Source organism: Bos indicus, chromosome 3 (genome assembly GCF_029378745.1).
Source record: "Bos indicus isolate NIAB-ARS_2022 breed Sahiwal x Tharparkar chromosome 3, NIAB-ARS_B.indTharparkar_mat_pri_1.0, whole genome shotgun sequence".
NCBI classification, from domain to species: Eukaryota; Metazoa; Chordata; class Mammalia; order Artiodactyla; family Bovidae; genus Bos; species Bos indicus.
Window position 1 is genome coordinate 540,121 of NC_091762.1, and position 20,080 is coordinate 560,200.

The window sequence follows — 20,080 nt, forward strand, 5'->3', positions numbered from 1 at the left end:
TCTACTTTACATAGACCTTTAATAAGCTTGACAAGAAAAGCCACAGGTAAATATTCTCTGTATAGGGAAAAGGACAGCCAAAGTTTGAATAAATTACAGAGAAAGTTTCAAAAGTTTGACCAAAAAGTTCAATCTAGGGGACTTCCCTGGTGGTCCAGTCATTAAGAATCCATCTTGCAATGAAGGGTCACAAATTGGAACCATGGTTGGGGAACTAAGAACCCTCATAGCAGCTAAGCCCTCGTGCCACAACTAGAGAATCTGTGTGCCACAGCGAAGATCCCATGTGCCAAAACTAAGAACCGACTCAGCCAAATAAGTTTGTTGCTGTTCAGTTATTCAGTCTTGTGAGTTTTTGTGACCCCGTGGACTGCAGCACGCCAGGCTTCCTTGTCCTTTACCGTCTCCCAAAGTTTGCTCAGACTCATGTCCATTGAATTGACAATGCCATCCAACCATCTCCTCCATCACCCTCTTCTGCCCTCAATCTTTCACAGCATCAGGGTCTTTTTCAAAGAGGTGGCTCTTTATATCAGGTGGCCAAAGTATTGGAGCTTCAGCTTCAGCATCAGTCCTTCCAATGAATATTCAGGACTGATTTCCTTTAAAATTGACTGGTTTGATTTCCTTGAAGTCCAAGAGACTGTCAAGAGTCTTCTCCTTCTCCGACGCCACAGTTCAAAAGCATCAATTCTTTGGTGCTCAGCCTTCTTTATGGTCCAGCTCTCACATCCAGACATGACTACTGGAGAAACCGTAGCTTTGGCTGTATGTATCTTTGGCAGAGTGATGTCTCTGCTTTTTAATATGCTGTATAGGTTTATCATAGCTTTTCTTCCAAGGAGCAAGCAGCTTTTAATATCATGGCTACAGTCACCATCTGCAGTAATTTTTAGAGCCCCCCAAAATAAAGTCTGTCATTGTCTCCATTGTTTCTCCGTCTATTTGCCATGAAGTGATGAGACTGGATGCCATGATCTTAGTTTTCTGAATGTTGAGTTTTAAGCCAACTTTCTCACTCTCTTCTTTCACTTTCATCAAGAGGCTTTTTAGTTCTTCTTTACTTTCTGCCATAAGGGTGGTGTCATCTGCATATCTGAGGCTATTGATATTTCTCCTGGCAATCTTGATTCCAGTCTGTGCTTCATCCAGTCCAGCATTTCTCATGATGTACTCTGCAGATAAGTTAAATAAGCAGGGTGGCAATATACAGCCTTGATGTACTCCTTTCCTGATTTGGAACTAGTCTATTGTTCCATGTCCAGTTCTAACTGTTGCTTCTTGACTTGCATTCAGATTTCTCAGGAGGCAGGTCAGGTGGTCTGGTATTCCCATCTCTTGAAGAATTTTCCACAGTTTGTTGTGGTCCACACAGTCAAAGGCTTTGGCATAGTCAATAAACAGAAGTAGATGTTTTTCTGGAACTCTCTTGCTTTTTCGATGATCCAGCGGATCTTGGCAATTCGATCTCTGGTTCCTCTGCCTTTTCTTAATCCAACTTGAACTCTAGAGGTTCACGGTTCATGTACAGCCTTGATGTGCTCCTTTCCCAATTTTGAACCAGTTCGTTGTTCCACGTCCTATTGTGATTATTGCTTCTTGACCTGCATACAGATTTCTTAGAATGCGGATAAGGTGGTCTTATATTCCCATCTCTTTAAGCCAAATAAATAAATTGATAAAGAGAGTTTTTTTTTTTTTTTAAGTTCAGGTTTTTCTGTAAGATGTTTTAAAAAAAAACCTGAACAGACTTTTTGGCCTACCCAGTATAAAAGGAAATCACATTGCCCTTACCTAGCTTGAGGGAATCACTGTGTTTTCAATCATGTAATAAACACTCACAGGGATAACCCCCTACCTGAGTAACTGGGAAGCTGAGCAATCTTCTCTAAAATTTCTAAAGAGAGCATTCCATTAGCACTGAAATCTGAGGTCAGAATTCCATTTATCTTGGTGTTTAATGACCTTGAGTCATCATGAAAATCATTATGATCTGTATACCTTATTTTCAAATATAGGAAAATGTGTGATAGATTTTCATGAATTTTGCCTAAAGGTTTGAAACAGAGGTTTGACATTTTAAGGTGATAAAACCCCACCAACTCATAAAACTCATGTTTCTAGAATGAGGCATTTCCAAGGATCAGCTTGGGTTTTGGTGCATTTTTAAAGGGGAAATTGTTACTGGAGATCCTGTCTCTCTGGCTCTTTTTGTGTGTGTGTGTGCGTTTTTTAAAAAATTGAAGTAAAGCTGATTTACAATATTGTGTTAGTTTCAGGCATATAGCAAAGTGGTTCAGTTATACAGACATGTTTTGCGTCTTCCCTGCAAAAAGTTGTCGAGATGCTCAGAGAAGTGGTAGTCCATTGGTGAGAGATCAGGTGAATATGGTGAATGAGGCAAAAGTTCCTAGCCCGGTTCATTCAACTTTGGAGTGTTGGTTGTGAGACCTGCAGTCGGGCGTTGTGGGGAAGGACGGGGCCCTTCCTGTGACCAGTGCTGGCTGCAGGCATTGCAGTTTTCTGTGCCTCTCATCAATTTGCTGAACAGATGTCATGGTTTCTCTGGCATCAGAAAGTTGTAGTAGATCAGATGGGCAGCAGACCACTGAACAGTGACCATGACCTTTTTTTGGTGCAACTTTGGCTTTGGGAAGTACTTTGGAGCTTCTTAGTTCAATCACTGAGCTGGTCATTGTATACAATCCGCTTTTCATCGCACATCACAATCCAGTAGAGAAATGGTTCATTGTTGTGTAGAATAAGAGAAGACAACCCTTCAAAAATGACAGTTTTTTTGATTTGAGGTCCATTCCCCTCCTCATTTGAGGAGGGCATGGTAATCCACTCCAGTGTTCTTGCCCTGGAGAATCCCATGGACAGAGGAGCCTGGCAGGCTGAAGTGCCTCGGGTCACACAGAGCTGGACATGCTTGAAGCAACTGAGCTTGCGTGTCCAGCTCATGAGACACCCACTTGTTGAGCTCTTTCACCTTTCCAATTTGCTTCGAATACTGAACAACTGTAAAAGGGTCGACATTGAGTTCTTCGGCAACTTCTCAAGTAGCCATACGAGGATCAGCTTCGATGAGCCTCTCCGTTGTTGCCACCTTCTGATGGCTGGCCACTGTGCTTCTCATCTTCAAGCCTCTTGTCTCCTTTGCAAAACTTCTTGTACCACCTCTGCACTGTACATTCATTAGCAGTTCCTGGGCCAAGTGTGTTGTTGATGTTGTGAGTTTTCTCTGCCGCTTTATAACCCATTTTGAACTCAAATAAGAAAATCCTTCAAATTTGCTTTTTATCTAACATCAGTTCCATAGTCTAAAATAAAGATAAAATCATCAGCAACTGATAAGTCATTAGCAAAAAAATAAAAAAGATAAATGCACATTAAAATGATGTGACTACTATTTAGAATGTATTTCAATATCAAAAGATACATTTTAACAATGCAAAAACCACAATTACTTTTGCATTAAACTGATAGTACACCACATCAAGTCAGGGATCTGTTGACAGGAAAAAGGGGAGGATGGTTATTTACTGGATAATGAATAGTGTTTGCTACATCTGCAAAAATAATTCTCTAAAGGCAGTATAACGGCTTGTGTGCAAAGATGTCCAGTGTTCCACTGTTAATTCACACTTTCATTTATCACATATATCAGCCACCTGTCATTTGCCAGGTGCTGTTCTAGGTGCTGACCCCAAGATTTCTTACTGTCTTGGAGCATACAGTCTGGTGTGAGGGAGAGACATTAACAAGATAAGAAAATAAGTACATACACGTGCAGTAAGGAGGAAAAGTAAAGCAAGGGAATGGGGCCATAAAATGTTAGAGAGAGGTATGAAATGTTAGGTTGTGTGGATTGGGAAGGTTTTGCTGAAAAGGTGACTTGAAGACTGAAAGGAAGTGAGAGCAACCTACAATGATATCTTGGATAAAGGCATTCCAGACATAGGAAGCAGCAAGTGCAAAGGCCTTGAGGTGGACACATGCTTGATATGTTTGATAAATAGTAATGGCAGTTAAAAAGTAATTTTTATTATGAAATTAGACCAGTAGTGGAGAGCCAGATCATGCAGAGCCTATTCTAAGTGACAGGGGAATACTTTTGGGGTTTTGAATAAGCAGTGACTTGTTCATGTGTTTTGACTTCTATTTTAACAGGCTTACTCTGGTTGCTGTGTTGAGGATCGGGACAATGGCGGATGCAGATGCTTTCTCTTTAGTGAGAAAGCGATTTTAATAATGCAGAGAAGACATAACCTGGACCAGAGTGATGGTAGCAGAGATAGAAAGACATAGTTGAATACTAGATACATTCCAAAAGTAGATCCATTAGCCAGTAGATTTGCTAATGGATCAGGCAGGAGATGTGAGAGAAAGTGAGGAGTCAGGAGTGACTTCAGAGTTTAGGGTCTGAGCAACTGGAAGGATGAGGATACCACAACATGAGTTGAAGAGACATGGAAAGAGCAGATTTGAGAGGCAAAGGATTTGAAGTCTGATTTTGGACATGTTAGGCTTGTGGTACCTGTGCCATTCAAGTAGAGATATTGAGTAACCAGTCAGGAACTCCAGGGAGTGGTATTGGCTTCTCTCTGCCTGAGCACCAGCTCCTGACCAGACCCTTGGTCCATTTGCCCTGGGTATCACCACGGGAACATCTGGCAGCAGCATCAGGTCAACTTGGACCAAGCTTGAGCAGGCCTGACCTGATCTGACCCAGCTATGCCTTTGGGGTTTGCTGGGGTCCCAGCTCCAGGCAGGCTGGCCTTGGCCAGCGTCTGTGGAGGCTTTCCTGAGCCTGCCCTGGGAAAGCTGGCATTTCTCTTCTGCCACCTGGGGAAGTAGTGTGGTCCAGGCTGGGTGTCCAGCTCAGAAAGCTATTTCTGTATTGAGGTCTTGCTTGACCTTCAGTCTGCTAAGGCCTCCCCAGAGAGCTGTTGTCAACCCGCCACTGCTTTCTGTCTCCTAAAGTGCTTTTCTGTTGTCTTCATCATGACTTCAGCTGGTTGTTTGTGGCTTTTCTGGGAGGCTGAAGTGAACCCTCCCCATCTGTGTTGGCCAGCAAACACAAGGATGATGATGCCACTTTCAGTGTTGCTGGGGGAGGCTTGGGAGGGAGGCCAGTGGCCCTTTGAAAAAATTCGACAGTCCATGGCTCAGAGTCCAGCTTGGCTTAGTACTGAGTGTTCTCCTCATTCTCTAACACGCATAACAAAAACTGCACCAGAGGAATTTGATGAACAAAAAGTGAGTTTTGCTTTACCATGTGATCTGGGGACAGTGCAACATGATGAATTGTTTTACTCAGTGATTTTACCTTGGAAGTCACTGCTGGACTAGTTCCTAGTGAGGAATAATATGGTGCAGACATAGCTTGTATTTCCTCCTCTACTGCAGGAGGAGTTTACTCTATATACTGTCTGAAGTTCTTTTCTTTTTCATCAGTGGTTGAGAAACCGTGAAGATAGCTGACTTCCTTCATTTCATGACTCTCTCAATCCCATGGGGAGAGAAGTTAAAAAGAAGATACCCTGGTATATTTTTTCCAACTTTTTTTATTGCTGTAAAATAAATATACCTAACATAAAATTTATCTTCTGAGCCATTTTTAAGTGTACAGTTCAGTAGTATTTAGGGCTTCCCTGGTGGCTCAGAGGGTTGAGCATCTGCCTGCAATGCAGGAGACCAGGGTTTGATCCCTGGGTCGGGAAGATCCCCTGGAGGAGGAAATGGCTACCCACTCTAGTATTCTTGCCTGGAGAATCCCAAAGATGGAAGAGCCTGGTAGGCTACAGTCCACGGGGTCGCAAAGAGTCAGATACGACTGAGTGACTTCACTTTTCACTGTCTTTCAGTAGTATTTAGTACATTTATATGGTATAGTCATTGTCATCATCTGTCTCCAGAACTCTTCTCACCTTGCAAAACTAAACCCATTAAACAACTCTCCCGTCTCCCTCTTACCAGCCCCTGGCAACCACCATTCTACTTTCCATCTCTATGATTTTGACTACTCTTAAGTACCTCATACAAGTAGAATCATACAATATTTGTCTTTTTGTGGCTGGTTTATTTCACTTAGCATAATGTCCTCAAAGTTCATCCATGTCGTAGCATATGTCAAAGTTTCTCTCCTTTTAAAGGCTGAATAATGTTCTTTTATGTGGATATACCATATTATGCTTAGCATTTCACAGTCAGTGGACACTTGGATTTCTTTCACATTTTAGCTACCATGAATAATGCTGCTATGAACCATGGTGTACAAATATCTCTTTGAGGTCTTTTTTACAATCAGTCACTTTTTCTATTTGTTTGTATATTTATTTGGGGCTGCAGTGCATGCTCTGTGCAGGCTTTCCCTAGTTGTGGTCTGTGGGCTTCTCCTGGTGGTGGCTTCTCTTGTCACAGAGCGCAGGCTTAGGGCTCGTGGGCTTAGTTGCCCCACGGCATGTGGGATCTTCCCAAACCAGGGATCAAACCCCTGTCCCCTGCATTGGCAGACAGATTCTTAACTACTGGACCACCAGGGGAGTCCCTCTCTTTGAGATCTTGCTTTCAGTTATTTGGGGTATACATCCAGAAGCAGAATTGCTGGATCATATGGTAATTCTATGTTTAATTTTTTGAGAAATTGCTGTACTGTTTTCCACAGTAGCTGTACCATTTTACATTCCCGTCAACAGTCTACAAGGGTTCCAGATTCTCCACATCCTCACCAGCACTTGCTATTTTCTGGGTTTTCTTTGGATGGTAGCCATTCTAATGAGTGTGAGGTGATACCTCATAGTTTTGCTTTGCTTTTCCTAGGGATCAGTGAAGTTGAGCATCTTTTCATGTGCTTATTGGGTAGTCATGTATCTTTTTTGGATATGGAGACTTTTGTTGTTGGATTTCAGGAGTTCTTAATATATGCTGAATATTCATTTATAGTCTTATATATGATTTGCAAATATTTTCTCTCAATCTGTGTGTTGCTCTGTCCCTGGTATCTTTTGATATACAAATTTTTAAAATTTTCATAAAGTTCAGTTTGTCAATTTTTTCTTTTGTGCCTGTATCTTTGGCATCACATCCAAGAAATCATTGCTGAATTCAGGGTTGTGACTTGGTATATTTTTGTATCTCTTTAAAGCCTCACTCCCCCATATTTATTTGTTTATTTCTTTCTTTCAATCAAGTTATTAGACCAATAGATCAGTAACACATTTTAGAATTCATAAATCTTTATTAATTCATTCTGCAAGCAGGGAGAGCATTCCAACTCGAGGCAGAAGCCAGAGCAAATTGGAAAGGGCAGCACGTAAGCGTAGCTGGCTGGAGCAGAACGCACATAAAGGGGTTGGTGGGTGAAAAGACTGGGATTTAGATGAGGCCACACCATGTTGAATCCTACTGCTGTGGTGAGTAGGTAAATTGAAAGTAGTCTCATAGCCATAGGACCAAGTTGGAGAGCTGTTATCAAATATTCTCTTGAACTGGGCACTTAACCTTTCTGAGCCTCAATATCCCCACTTTATTCATTTAACAAACATATGTGGTGCCAAATTCTATTTTAAGCACTCTACAAATATTAACTCATTGATTTTTGTCCATCAACCATATGAGGTACTTATTCCTGACCAAGAAATATTATCTCCATTTGACAGAGTGGGGAACTGATGCCCAGAGAGGTCAGATAACATGTCAAGACCATAGAGTCAGTAGCTAGTGGAGCTGGGATGTGAACCCAGGCTCTCTAGTTCAGCTCATGCTGTTAACCGTATGTCGTGCTGCTTCTCTGAAACAGGGAGAAGAATAATTCCTACCTCTAAAAGTTATTCCGGAGATGAAATGATGTATGTAAACTTACATTGTCTGTTGCACATTGTTTTGCCAATACTGATTATTATTAGTTAATAATAACTAAAGAACACTTTGGAAATGGGTAAGATTCTCAAGGGCATAGAGAGAAAGGAACGGATCAAGTACTGAGCCTTGGGAAATGTTTTTGCTGAGAAACAGGAGCTTAGTTTTGGAAAGACATCTGACAGAGTTATGGCTGAAAGTTAGATCTTTGTGGAGAGGGTCATGGTCAGTGAGGAGCCCTAGACTCCAGACTTTCAATCCTTACAAAGGAAATTGTTGAGGTTGGTGATGTTGTTTGATGTATATACAGAGGTGACCAAAGCCAGGTCTTTCCCACTGGCCAACCAAGAATTCAGACAAGGACCACAGGGTCACTGGGGTTCTGACTCTAGTTTCTTTTCCATCTTCTGGTACATGCTGCCAAACAGCCCAGGGTTCAGACCTGCATTACAGGTAAAGTGGGATGTTTTGGAAGAGGAAATTACTAGGTTTGTGGTGCCCTTGTGGGGACAAGAACAAAGCACTGTGCATTGTAACAGACCCTGGGCTGGCTGGGTAGACACATCCCTCTGGGGCTGCAGGGGTCGACTCATCAACCCACCGTCTTTGGAACAACTTTCATGTGTATGCCAGGGAAGGACAGAGGAATGCAGGGAAGGAGACCCAGGGTTCCTGGGATCTCTTTCTGGCTATCAACGAGTTGTGTGGTCTGGTTTGTGGGTGGGATAGGGGTGGGGGTTCACTGTCTAGCTCAGTTACCTTAGTGGAAGACAGGTTGTTAATTTGAATATTTTCCCCAGCTGCACCCCCTCAACTGCTCCAGTTGGTGATTGATGAGTAAAATGCTTTGAGGTGCTGAGTTGAAGATCCCCTGAAAATATGGCCAAAATACCATCACAGTGATTTCACTTAAGTTTATTTGAAGTGGTGTTTGGAAGCATTTCTTCACCTGGAGGGTTGTTTATTTGAACCTATCATACATTTGATTTCTTTAGATGAGGGCATGTGGCAGTCCCAGCTTTTAGGCTGCTCAGCTCTTCATAAAAATGGGAGGCCACAGAATGAGCCACTGTCCCAGTTGCGTTTGTTTAAGAATATCAGAAGAGATATCCTAAAAGAAACTGTTTTATCTGGAGAAGACTTTTGAAGAGGTCAGGTGTATCTTGTCATGTCCATTACCCGTGTTAGAGAGGTCCCAAGGGCCTGCCTCCTCCTGACTAGCATGACCTCACAGCACTCATCTGAGCCTTGGCCTGTGGCCTGTGGAATCTCAGGCTGTCGCTTTGATGGCCCCATTTGTAATGGGTATTTTAGGGGTGAATGAGGCCTCCTTTTCCTTGTAGTGGCTTGTGGACTGGATCACGGATCTCCTGGGAGGTGAAAAGCTTACTTATGCTTCCATGTGAAGAAACTCCATGATACTAGGGTCCATGGGTCTGTGGCGTGGTCTGTGACAAGAAGAAAAGTTCTCAAGAAGGAGACTGAGGCAGGCAGAGCTGTGCCTGAGGAGTTGGCCTACCCATGAGAAAGGGAAGGTTCCTGGTGTCAGTGTCCAGAGAGGTGGAGTCTTGATGTGCTGTATCAGATCATGGTGTATCAGAGTATCAGTCAGGATTCTTCAAGTTGCAAGTGACAGAAACCTAGTCAAATTGGCATAAGTGAAGGAGAAAATCACTAGGTCATATAACTGAGAAGAACAAGAAGATTCAGAATCGCATATTATTTCACCAGCATTTGTGAATGGACTCATTCATCGGACACGACTGAGCGACTTCACTTTCACTTTTCACTTTCATGCATTGGAGAAGGAGATGGCAACCCACTCCAGTGTTCTTGCCTGGAGAATCCCAGGGACGGGGGAGCCTGGTGGGCTGCCGTCTATGGGGTCACACAGAGTCGGACACGACTGAAGTGACTTAGCAGCAGCAGCAGCAGCATTCAGTGTTCTCCCCGCCTACCTCTTTTTCTCTCCCTTTCATTCTCATTCTCTTACCCTTTTTTGTCTGTGAGCTGTTTCCTTGTCGTGTCCAAGATGGCCAGCTGCTGCAATGCTAGGCCCACAATGGTAGGCTAGCCCGTCCCCCAGCTGTTCCAGCCAGTGTCCTAGGTCCTGTGACCATGGCCTCAAAATATGGGAAGGTCCTTTCCCAAAGTAAAATCAGGGCGAGCTCTTCAAGTAGAACCACAATATGAAGTGAAGGCTCACTGTGTCCAGATCCTGTCCTAGGCACTTGATATAAATAAACTCACTTGGTCCTCACAATTATTTGGTGAGGAAGATAATGTTCTTTTAAAAATTTCTTTATTTTTTTCTTCTTTTTGGCCGTGCTCAGTCTTCACTGTGGCGCATGGGCTCTTCACTGTAGTGCAGTCTTCTGTAGTGGCGGCCTGTGGACTTCTTGTGTTGTGGAGCACAGGCTGCAGACCTCACAGGCTTCTCTGCTTGTAGCACATGGGCTTAATTGCCCTGCTGCATATGGGTTCTTAGTTCCCCAACCGGGGAACCCACATCCCCTGCATTGGCAGATGGATTCTTAAGCCCCTCAGAAAGATAATATTCTTCCTTACAGGAGCTGAGCTTCAAACCTAGGTAGTCTTTAGAGTCTGTACATTTAACCACCATGCCACGCAACCTCTAACAAGTACAGGGAAACAGCAGGAAAAAAGTCCACTGTAGGTTGATGAAAATCAGAATTCTGGGTAAAAATATGAGATGGAACCAGAACATATCTAAATTTATCCAATTAAATAAAGGGAAGCGAGAGAATCCACCTTTATATTGTAGTAATTCTGTTTTTGCAATGCAAGACATTTCTAGAATTATTTCTTGGGAATTAGCATGCAGGCTGGTCTATAAAACACAATAGATACCTGTCTCAATATCCTATAGTGTTGCCTTGTTTATTTACCCAAAAGGTTATTGACCTCTCCCTCAAGTGACAAGATTTGGCTTTGAATGATTTGAGGTTGTTGTCAGTGATCTAACCCAGCAGATAAGCCACTGTCTCTGGGAATATTCAAGAAAACCAAAGGCAGTTCCCAAAGAGGACTGACTGTGATGCTTGGAGCCATGACAGTAAAGACAAGGACATATCCAGCCTTTCTTGGTGACGTGGCTGAGTGGGCTAGCTCTCTTTCCCAGGAATAATTTCCAATATGTTTATTCAAGTTGTGTTCTAGTCACATTGTTTCTTGGAGTTGCAGCCCAAGGTGATTTATTTGCTCAGGGCAGGACGTAGGGAGAGTGGGAGTCAGAAACATCTCTGTGTCTGGCAGCATCACTGGCCAGGAGAGTGGCGATGTGAGTCACTCTTGAATTTGCTTCCATTCAATATGCCCTGGCTTGTTGAGCCCTGAGTAGGCTGGTCGCCTGCCAGGAAGCCTTCCCTGGCTGGGATATTCCCAGTCCTCTGTCTTGTTAAAATACACCCCTGGGGGATTTGCTGGGGCTTGTGCCAGAGGCTAGGGTTTTGGATTTTCCTGGGTGGGCAGCTCTTTGACTACATTCCCCTTCTGCCTTCTGGGGCGAACTGGACCAGATGATCTCAAGGGCAGCAGCCAACCCTGGGTTCTCTGATTCTGAGTTCACTAGTGTCCCTGCTAATAGGGCCACTGGAGAGGAACCATGTCAAACAGTACTTTTCTGCTTTTTAAAGCTTTTGGATTGGAAGCTTTAACATCCTATTTTTATTTTTTTTAGTGGCTACATTTATTATGCTAACACTCATATGTGATTTAACAATGACAAACGTTTGAAGGTTAGTCATTTATCAACAAATAATTACCGATGTACCTACTATGGCCAGGCACTTGTCCAGGTGTTGGGAAACAGCCATAACTAAGTCTCTGGCCTGAGTATAAACTAACTTGTTAGGAATATTTTTAGTACAATCATACCTTTAAGAGCTTCCATTTTGCTTAGAGTTTTAATTTCATCTTGGTTTTAAAGCTCCCAAGTTAGCTATTTTTATAAAACTTGGTGTTGATGTTTAACTTTTTAAATTTAAATTTCATTTTTTTGCTGTTCTTATTTTAGATTCATCCATGTATTTACCATTTTCCATTCTAACAGTTGATTTTTATACCCTACCCCTTATTTCTGGATTCGGTTTCCTTCATGAAATGTATTTTTAAAGGGATCATTCAAATAAGGAATGATCAGTAAACATTCACTCTCTGTTTGCCTCAAAAGAATATTGTGCCCCCTCTTGAATGGTATTATAGAACCATAAGGCAAGAGTTCTTTTCTTTAGCACTTTTGTGATTATTCCACTGTTTTCTGGCCTCTATTTTCTGTTTTCTTCAAAAGAGGAGTCTGCTGTTTATCTAATTATTACGTCTTTATAGGGAAATTTGCTTTTGCCATTTTCTCTGTATCTTGGTGTCATTTTTCACTGTGATGTTCCTTAATGTAAACTTTTTCTAAGTTATCTTTAGAACTCGATATGCTGTTTTGTTCTAAGGACTCATGTGTTTCTCTAATTCTAGAAAATGTTCAATTAAACGTCTAAATAATACATCAACCTTGAGGTAGACAGTGTCTGTTGACCCTAATGTTAGTTGGATGCTTTTGAATCAATTAACAGAAACCTAATTGAAAATAGCTTTAAGAATAATTTTACAATTTTATTACTTTGCATGATTAGAAGCCAAGGTGAATGTGACTTCAGGATTTGTTGATTAAACAATTCCGGATCAAGCCTTTCTTATTTGCCATGCTCAGCATGTGCCCAGCACCTGTAATAATCCCAAGGTGGCTGTCACAGCTCTGCTCTCTTGGCCATTAAGAAAAGACTTCTCTTCTAGGGTCTTTGTGAGATCAAAGCAGCTTTTCCCAGATATCCACTGACTTTCAAGAAGAAAGGGAAAACGATAGTTTAGACCACTCAAGATCACAGCTCTGCTCTCTTGGCCATTAAGAAAAGACTTCTCTTCTAGGGTCTTTGTGAGATCAAAGCAGCTTTTCCCAGATATCCACTGACTTTCAAGAAGAAAGGGAAAACGATAGTTTAGACCACTCAAGATCTAACTTTCAGAACCAGGGATCCGATCAACCTTCTCTGAGTCACCGGGAGGAGGACTGGACACCGAAACAAAGTCAGAGGTCTGCTAGTAAGGAAAAAAAACTGAAGCTGGTTTCTGGGTAGACACCCAAGAGTATCTGCTCCCTTTCACTCTAATCTCTCCAGAGCCTGCTTCTTTTGAATATATGTTGAATCTGCTTATCCTGTTCTTCATGTGTGTTGACTTTTGTTGGATATTTTTATTTTTTTAAGCTTTTTTTGTTGCCTTCTGAGTAGTTCCCTCAGAACTGTCTTCCAGTTCACCATCTTTCTCTTTAGCTGAATCTGTTGTTCAACATACTCTGAGTATTTAATTTTGGTTGGTTAAAATTCTGATTTCTAGAATTTATATTTGGTTCTTTTTCACAATTATTATTAGTTTTTCATGATGTCATATTTTTTCACTATGGTTTCTACCTCTTTTTCTTTTAAAGATTTTAATTGTGTTTATTTTATGATCTCTTTTATATTTTTCTATTAATTCAAGTTCTTGGAATATCAGTTCCTCTGGTTTTTGTTTTGTGGATTCTCCTTCAGGGCAAATGCTATGCATTCACTTTCATTAAATGTTTATTTTGTGAGTGTGGAAATTCACTGCAGAGCCATTTTGTGTCTACTTCTGCTAGAATTAATTTTTATATGAATTTATTAGCTTGCATAGTACATAATTTATAAATTTGGTACCCTCATCAGCATGGCACATGACTCAATGTATGATTTCTCATGGAAAAAACTTCAGGCTTCACTGAGAGCTTCAGATAAATGACTATTTTTGCCACTGTCCTTTGCTAATAAGAGGATTTTTTTCTAATCCCTTTTTCATGGAGGAACCCACTCCTTATGCAGGGTACTGGTTTCAGTTCTCTGCCTTGTGACCCAGAGTCATCCTCTGACATAAGAAGACCTCAGCCCTGGGGGTTTTGAACTAGGTCTAATGGGCTTTTGGCTACAGTTGTGAGATTACAACACTGGCTTTGAGTTTTCTCTCTGTTTTCTGTTACCTATGGATTTCCCTTTCTTTTTTCAAATTTGGCTTTTTAAAAACTTTTGGATCATATTTAACCCAACATTTCCATGGATTTGGAGCAGGAAAGATGTTCACATTAGCTGAGTTCATCGTGTTTCCAGAAATGATTTCCATAATGAGTGAAAAACACTACACTTTGCTCAAGTAAAGTAATTATGCTTATCAAGTACTTCCTGTTCATTCCCTCATTTGCCTTTTTTTATTTAAAACATTTGTGTTTTATTCATGTTTATTCTATTTTATTGAGGTGTAATTGCTGTACGGTATTATGTGTTGTAGGTGTGCAAAATAGTGATTCATGATTTTTAAAGGTTACACTCCATTCATAGTTACTTAAAAATATTGGCTATATTCCCCATAGTGTACGGTATATCCTTGTAGCTTGTTTTATACCAAATAGTTTGTACCTCTTAATTCCCTACCCCTTTGTATCCCTCCCCTCATTGTGTGTGTTAATCTCTCAGTCGAGTCCAGCTGTTTGCAATCCCATGGACTGTAGCCCACCAGACTCCCCTGTCCTGGAATTTTCCAGGCAAGAATACTGGAATGGGTTCCCATGCCCTCCTTCAGGGAATCTTACTGACCTAGGGATCAAACCTGGGTCTCCCACATTGCAGGTAGATTCTTTACCATTTGAGCCACAATTTGTACTTTATTGAAGAGCTTAAAAAATAGTGACGGAATCCAGGTGGGTGAACCTATGATGGTGGAAAGACAAGAGTGGAACATACCTGGGAAAGGGCACTTGTGCTGCAGTCTGAGCCATCTCCACTCTCGTCAGCCCGTTCTGCACGGTCAGGAGATAAACACAGGCATTGCTTGTATTTGTGCCCCTCGTTGTACCTTATTTTATACCTAATAGTTTGTACCTCTTAATTAACTCCCTCTCATATGCCTTTGGTAGCTACTAGTTCTCTATATGTCAGCTTCTTTTTTATTATATTCATCAGTTTCATTTTTTAGATTGCACATATAAGTGATAACACACAGTAATTGTCTGGTTTATTTCACTTAGCATAATACTCTCCATGTCCATTCATGTTGTTGCCAATGAAAAAAAGTACTGTGTTTTTATGAAAAGTGTGGTTCATCCTCACTCCCAGGGAACAAACAGTTTAGTGGGAATCAAGAGGAGCATGCTGTTAATTACAAGGCATATTAGGGGACACTGCTTTGCTTGGCTAAAGTAATTATACCTCATGAAGTACTTCCTGTTCATCCTCTCATTTGCCTTTTATGTTTTGAATTTCTTCATCTTTCTAACTGCATTCTGGGAAATTTCCTTGAGCCTGTTTTTATATTTATATTTGAATAGTGAATTCTTACAGATACCCACAGTAAGTAAGCTAAAACCACAGGGTTCTTCCTCACCTTTCTCTATTCTCTGATTTGTTTCTTCTTTCTCCCATAGTTAGAAATGTGTTTCCCAATGTAAGCATGTATATTCAGTTGCTCTACACTCAAAAAGAATTGTAAACTTAAAACACCATTAACAACATCTAACCTGCTGTGTAAACTTAGTGGTTCTCTTGTCTATACAATATACACCATTAAGAGTTTATAGTCAAAACATTGCATTTAAAAGCTACTTGACTTAATTCTTTTCTTTGTTTGATTGTTATCAATCTAACACATAATTTGGCTTATTTTTTTTTCTGTTTGCAATCAATTATACATTTACTTTGGCTTTATTGACTATGCCAAAGCCTTTGACTGTGTGGATCACAATAAACCGTGGAAAATTCTGAAAGAGATGGGAATACCAGACCACCTGACCTGCCTCTTGAGAAACCTATATGCAGGTCGGGAAGCAACAGTTAGAACTGGACGTGGAACAACAGACTGGTTCCAAATAGGAAAAGGAGTACGTCAAGGCTGTATATTGTCACCCTGCTTATTTAACTTCTATGCTGAGTACATCATGAGAAACGCTGGGCTGGAAGAAGCACACGCTGCAATTAATATTGCCAGGAGAAATATCCATAACCTTAGATATGCAGATGACACTGCCCTTATGGCAGAAAGTGAAGAGGAACTAAAAAGCCTCTTGATGAAAGTGAAAGTGGAGAGTGAAAAAGTTGGCTTAAAGCTCAGCATTCAGAAAACTAAGATCATGGCATCTGGTCCCATCACTTCATGGGAAATAGATGGGGAAACAGTGGAAACAATGTCAGACTTTTATTTTTGGGGGCTCCAAAATCACTGCAGATGGTCACTGCAGCCATGAAATTAAAAGACGCTTACTCCTTGGAAGGAAAGTTATGACCAACCTAGACAGCATTTTAAAAAGCAGAGATGTTACTTTGCCAACAAGATCCTTCTAGTCAAGGCTATGGTTTTTCCAGTGGTCATGTATGGATGTGAGAGTTGGACTGTGAAGAAAGCTGAGCACTGAAGAATTGATGCTTTTGAACTGTGGTGTTGGAGAAGACTCTTGAGAGTCCCTTGGACTGCAAGGAGATCCAACCAGTCCATTCTAAAGGAGATCAGTCCTGGGTGTTCATTGGAAGGACTGATGCTGAAGGTGAAACTCCAGTACTTTGGCCACCTCATTTGAAGAGTTGACTCATTGGAAAAGACTCTGATGCTGGGAGGGATTGGGGGCAGGAGGAGAAGGGGACGACAGAGGATGAGATGGCTGGATGGCATCACCAACTCGATGGACGTGAGTTTGGGTAAACTCCAGGAGTTGGTGATGGACAGGGAGGCCTGGAGTGCTGCAATTCATGGGGTCGCCAAGAGTCGGACACAACTGAGCAACTGAACTGAATTGAACTGATACATTTACTTTTTATATACATTTTCATTTAACTTAGTATGTAAAATATTTACATGGTTCAAAAATCGAAACTGTGGGACTTCACTGGTGGCTCAGTGGTAAAGAATGCAGGAGACACTAGTTCAGTCCCTGATATGGAAAGATCCCGCATGCTGCACACAACTATGGAGCCTGTGCGCTAGAGCCCAGGAGCCCACGTGACCCAACTGCTGAAGTCCGAGCACCCTAGAGTCTGTGCTCCGCAACAAGAGAAGCCACCTCAATGAGAAGCCCACACACTGCAACGAAAAGTAGCCCCTGCTTTCTGCAACTAGAGAAAGACACACACAACAACAAAGACCCAGCATAGTCAACAATACATAAATAAAATAAAATAAATTTTTACATAATCTGCCTTTCAAGAAAAAAATCAAAACTGTAATAACATACTTAGAGAAGTCTACTTCCATCTGTATCTTAGTTTCTGTTTATCTTTCCTACTTTTCTTTTTGCATAATTAAATATGAAGAGTGAAAATGTGTTAAGTTGCTCAGTCGTGTCCAACTCTTTACGGCCCCATGGCTCCTCTGTCCATGGAATTCTCCAGGTGAGAATACTGGAGTGGGTTGCCATTTCCTTCTCCACGGATCTTCCCGACCCAGGGATTGAACTCAGGCCTCCTGCATTGCAGGCAGATTCTTTACTGTCTGAGTCACATATATTTATGTATATTTAATGTGCAAATCTATTATTTCTCCCCTCTTCTCAAACATTTTCTTTTTTTAATAACTGCCTTAATAAAATAACCCTGCATATCTATTATTTTATGTTATGAACTTATATCTTCAGAGTAAATATCTAGAAATGGGATTGCTAGATCAAAGCTTGGGTGCCTATGTAGCTTTGTTAGGTATTGCCAGATCCTCCTCCCTTCAGTTTTTACACTTTGCATTCCCATGTGGAGGGTAGGAGAATGCCTGCTTCCCCACAGCCTCCCCAACAGACAGAGTTGCCAAACTTTTGAATTTTTACTGGCCTGAAAGGAAAGAGATAGTACCTCAGTGTAATTTTAGTGTCCATTCCTGTTATTTTGAATGAAACAGAACATCTTTTCATGCATTTAAGGACAATTAGTGTATCTTTTTCTGTGAACTCTCTGTGTATGCCTTTTTTCAAGTTTATTGAGATATATTTGACACATAATACTGTATAAGTTTCAGATGTACATGATTTGATATATGTGCATATTGCAAAACAATTACCACCATAAATTTAGTTAACAGCCATCATCTCATATAGTTGCCATTTTTTAAAAAATGTCTTTTACCCACTTTCTACCTTTTTATTTTTAGGAATTCCTTATGAATTAGAATGATTAGTCCTCTGTGATATACGTTTTAAGTATTTTCTCCCATTTTGTCATTTGTCTAATGACTCAGAATTTGTTTTCTTTACCGCAGTGTTATCACTTATACAGTTAAGTATAACATGCTTATAGGACCTTTATTTGAGATTTGCTTAGTTGCTCAGTCCTGTCTGACTCTCTGAGACCCTATGGACTGCAGCCTACCAGACTTCCCTGTCCATGGGATTTTCCAGGCGAGAATACTGTAATGGCTTGCATTTCCTTCTCCAGGGGATCTTCTCAACCCAGGGATTGAACCAGTTAATAATTTACTTATAAGAATGAACAAAATTTATAACTCAAGGAATAAAATCCAAAAATAAGCTAACAAAGAAATAGAAGGCATAATTATAAAGTATATTTATCACACAAAACTGGAGTACCTAACATATTGCATAGCTGAATCAAAATTCAGAATATTTTAGCAGCCTGGAAATATGAACCAAAATGCACAAAATGATGTTTTGTACTTAGGCTTAAAAACACTAATTCCGTTAGTTCAAGCCTGAGGACACGTGCCTTTACATAAACTCATATGTGTATAAACAAACCTTCGGTTTTAATTGACCACACATTTGTATAAGTCCAACAGTTAACAGATAACAGTTGCTAAAAGAAAATGCACTCTTAGAATGAACTATAGTAGAAGATTATCCTGATGATGGAGAAAATTTTCCCTTTATGCTCACCATTTACCAGATATCCAGAATGATATGTTCAGTTCGGAGGACCACAAATCAATAGGGTCATTGAAATTGGTGAGAAACTGAGGAAGTCTGGCTTAGTAAAGAGTCCAGAAGTCACATCAGGAGCCTGGAGATTTAATCTGGAGAAAAGAAAGCAAGTCATGTGTGAAATATTTGAAGGCTGTCAAGAGTAGGTGGGATGAGAATTAATTGATGCCATTCAAGCTGGCAGGATCTGTGGTTGTGACCTATGAATGAGGCTTGCTGTAAAGGGAGACTTTCTAAACTGACCTTTAGGGCTGCTGGGAAGGGGAAGGACTGCCTTCCTTACCCTACCAGCCCCTTATGGCCAAAGGTGTCTGGACAGAGGGTTCTGGTCAAGTGGAGATCATGGGCTGCTGCTGTGTAGGCAGTCTAGGCACCAGGGTTCTTGCTGTGTGGCTCGTGGAAAGCTATCTTTCCTTCCCTTCTGGTGTCTTCTCTTTGTCAGGAATAAAAGCAGGTGGGGAAAATGATCTGTGGGATTTTTTGGCTAATTAAAGTAGATGAAAATTTTGGAGAAACATTTGTCTGTAGGATTTGATGTTAAAATATGTCAACCTTGAGTTTTTGCCGAAACCTGAGCCAGCATCCTGAGAGCAGGGACTGCCCCTTGTCGAGAATGGTATTTGTGGGCAAAGGCCTCAAACTCTTATCCTCTTATCCATGTATCTTTATTGTTGGCTCCTTGCCCTTTATCCTCACGACTGATGAGAACAGCAGCAATGTCTCGGTATGAATTGTACTTGTTAAAACCCTGCTTAGAGATCGGAGACTGATCCCTATGATAATCTTATCGTCCAACTTTAATGGGCACAGGAATCAAACCAGGAGTGGGATTAACACACAGGTTCTGATTTGGTAATTCAGAGGTGGGCCTGAGATTCTGCATCTTGAGTAAGCACCAGATGATGTTGATGCTGCTGGTTCAGGGTCCACACTGCACTGCAGGGGTCCAGAAGCAACAGTCCACATAAACCATGTGAACTGAATCCAGATCACCTGTCCCGTGCATGTCTAAAATGCAGGCTCCTAGGCTGTACCTCTGTTCTCTGGGACTAGAATCTTTAGGGGTGGAGCCCAAGAATCAGCTCTTTGAGCTGGTACTGCAGGAGATTGTTGAGTACACTAAAGGTTTTTAACCACTGGTCCTGGGGAGAATGGATAGGAGGTTTTAGACTGGGAGAATGCATTGTTCCAGGGGATACAGTGAGTCACATGAAGAGCTGATTGTAGGAA

At 41.2% G+C, this 20,080-nt stretch overlaps 1 protein-coding gene across 6 annotated transcripts in view; it reads left to right on the forward strand.

Annotated features, from left to right (window-relative positions):
• Positions 1–20,080, forward strand: part of GPR161 (G protein-coupled receptor 161) — a 55,506-nt gene that overhangs the window by 12,658 nt on the left and 22,768 nt on the right. The window lies entirely within an intron of this gene.